Genomic DNA, 3,615 nt, shown 5'->3' with positions numbered 1-3,615 from the left:
GCCACTAGAGTTATCGAACCAACGCCGGCAGGTCCTCTGTACCTCACACACAGGTCAGAGAAAGATAGGGATAGACAACAAACAGAGGCAGATACCTAGGCAATCCTATTTTCTACAATACCGACAATTAATCACGACAGGGTAATTGGCACCTATTCCAAAACTACTGTATCGATTATCGATTATTTAATAAAATTTTGTTATTTTATTTTACGTTACCAACCTGTGTCGACTACATTCTTAAAGACGCCAGCCCCGAGCACTTACCTGCATCCCATTTCGTACACTCATAAGGAGCGTACGAAATTGCAATATCGACAAACATTACAATATATATATTGTGACGTGGTTTTCTCCCACGAACCGCCTCGTAGCAAGACGATCCGATCGCACCACAAATGTGAGGGACGAGATTCTAAAGTTTTCCCGGAAAAACGCAAGGAGGAAATCTGTACAATAAGGAAAGCCAAATGGGCGCCAGACGCAGCGTTGCGTAAGGTAACACACGAAACTCCCGAGAAAAATTAAGAGGACTCCGGCTAGTAGGAAAGAAACGGAAAGGTATGGTAGAGGGGCGGGGAACGCACAGATGGTAAAAAAAGAAGATTGAGAAACTGCAAGATATTCAGTAACAAATAACAAGGGGGCCCTTTTATTGGGACTTATTAAATCAATAATTAACAAATCAAATAACCAATTGCGAATATAAATAATTAGTAATACGATATCGCGCGAGACGAGGTCCTATACGGGACACGCGAACAAAATATGATAAAAACAAGTCTACACGATAGCTAAAAGGTCCTTGCGAGATACGTGAAACAAAGAGAAATAATTCGGCCTATGATACACTCTAATCCCGTGACCTACAGGTCTCGAGGCAACGATGTGCTCTCGCGATACAGTTCGTCATTCGAAGAGAAACGCAGGAATTCAGCTAGTCGCGGCCGTGAATTCACGACACGTTCTGCACGATTCACGCAACGCGCGAGCTAGACAGACGAACGAATGGTAGGCGGAGTATGGTTCCCGCAGATATTGTTAATTAGAACTTTCGAGTACCAGTATCACGCGAGTAGGAAGGTTACACACAGAATCGTATAGAGTAGAAAGCGTAAGAGGCTATAGAACATAGAAAAAGTAATATCCAAAAGAAACAGGTTCAAGATAATGTCGCTAAATAATAAATCAGAGGTTCAATTTCATGAACGTACGGGAAGCGTAGTTCATGAGTTCTTACGATCACGATCCAGGGTCACCGAGAACGTTGATAATAAACACGCTTAATAAGAGATAATATATAAAAGTTCACGCTAAGGCACGGAATCTTTTCCTCTGGCGAAACGCGATCTTCTCCTCAGTCGAAACCGGGAGGATAATTACGAAACTAGAAAGGGACTGAGGCCCACTACGCACAGAGTAATAAAGATTTCGTCCTTTTGGGCGTCGAGACGCTTACCGTGAACGATACAAGTTCTGGAATCAACGATACGTTCTTCTTTTGTGACTTTCTCACTTAAGCGAAACCACCGGCCAAAACTGCTGTCGTCGCAAGAATCAAGCTCGAGGGTTCGTCGTCTTACCGGTCGGGGCTAGCTCCCTCGCGGTAAGTCTAGTTGGGCCCAATGGGCCCTATACGTCTACGCGGATTATTTCACCCAATCAGGGCTTACGCGCAAATATTCAAAACATGCCTATGAACTAATTCGATAATTATAGAATACTACAAAAATAATTCGTTAACTACCCGACGCGAGATGCTCCATAATAGAGTAGAGATTTAACCAGAGCCTCCAACGGATCGTATAACTCCGATACTGGGAAGGGCGAGATGCTCCATATTAGAGTAGAGATTTAACCAGAGCCTCCAACGGATCGTACAATTACGATACTGGGAAGGATGGTACGCAAATTCCATGTTCCTTCAAAGTCTACGCGCGATACAAGGGCGTACGTCGCTTTTTCGCGAGACTCGGAACGTGCGGACGCTCGACGGGGCTTCTTGCCGTGTCTTCTTGGCGTCCAGGTAGTAACGGGTAGATGCTGCAGTCCGGTCCTGGGTTGACGAGACGTTGCAGTGGCGCAGGTCGCGATCCCTCGGCCTAGGGTAGCTCCCTGAGCTCCCTCTTCGATACGGGTGCCTTTAGATGGGCACCGGTATCGGGACTGACGAGACGTGATGTAGTCCATAGCGATGTTCTCTGCACCTTGGCTCCCTACTTTATTCGGGACCGGGCGTGACGGGGTGGAGGCGCCTGCTGACGTTGGCGTTCTTCCACGCTCCCTGGCGTAACCTTCGGCTGCTTTCCTCCGACGATACTAGAGAGGATGACTTCTCTCTGCTGGTTGCTTCCTCGGTGTTAAGATGGCTCGACGTATCGCATGAAAGTTATTGTATACCAAAAACAATTAGTCTAATCTCATTATATTTATTAATCGGGACCCTGGAGCTCTTGGCCGGTACAGTCGGATATTATCTCTTCCGAGGGACGGTACTGCATCCCGTGATCAAGAGCACGCGAGTACCACATCGAGACTTTTGTGGCGTTAAAAATTAACGTCACAATATATATACTGTGACGTCCCGGACCACGAAAATGGCCCAGGGTCTCGCAATAACAGCTATCACGATAGCACGGGAGAGGGGGAGGGAATCAAAGAAAGGGGACACTGTTTAGAATAAGAAGGAGAATATGCAATTGAGATGAATAAAAGGGTGATACAAAAGACCAACTATCAAACCAAATATAATCAATTGAGTTAATAAGAAAAACAATACTGAGAAATATAACAGAACGGAAACTAAAAGATAACCGAAAGATACAATGCTCGAGATTATGACTCCAGTCGATAGTCAAAACACTCTGGGTCGGGCTCACGCAGGAGCACGCGGGGTTTTAAGGGACTTTTAACTGGGCTAGTGGGAGAGGGGAATCAGGGAACGGGGGAACAGGGTATGAGCAAGGGGCAGGAGGGGCCGGAGGGAGAAGACAACAAATGGGCGCCAGCTACTTATTCGGCGTAGCATCGTCGAGTGACCTCAGAAGGCCCTCGAATATTTACTCAAACTCGAAATGGCATGGCTAGCAGGGGAAGAGGTGAGGGGGAGTCTCAGGGAGGAAGGTTCCCGAACGCAAAATGGCTACTTGAATATTACCTCGGTGGGAACGCGAGAATGGGCAGGAAAGGGAGAGGGCACGGGGGTTTTCCAAAAAGGGCGCGAACTACTCTAGAGCGCACGCAATACACCACGGGCCTCGAGTGTAAGGGCGGAAGGCCCGTCGCAAATACAAAAAGAATCACTAGAATGCCGGCCCACGTGGGGACGGCTCGTAATGTCCAGAGGGGACTTACAAAGGTCTAAGGAGGAAGCACTAAGGGCGGATAGGGAAGGGATAGTAGCTAGGGAATCGCAATCACTCGTAGGTACTCACGCAATACGCTCTTCACACTGGTATCCAAAATTCGCCTCACTCACACAATATATCGCACTTTCGTAGTTCGCAATTCACACTCTCGCAATACCCGTATTTGTTCGCTCGCAACCTGGCTCGAAGTGATGAGATTTCCGGTCGTCTGGGTCCTCGTGGGCCTCCAGGGCCTCGCTGATTGCCA

The sequence above is a fragment of the Cephus cinctus genome, unplaced genomic scaffold (genome assembly GCF_000341935.2).
Source record: "Cephus cinctus unplaced genomic scaffold, Ccin1 Ccin1_scaffold0186, whole genome shotgun sequence".
NCBI lineage: Eukaryota > Metazoa > Arthropoda > Insecta > Hymenoptera > Cephidae > Cephus > Cephus cinctus.
The sequence above is the reverse complement of the archived record's forward strand: the minus strand, read 5'-3'. Positions refer to the sequence as shown.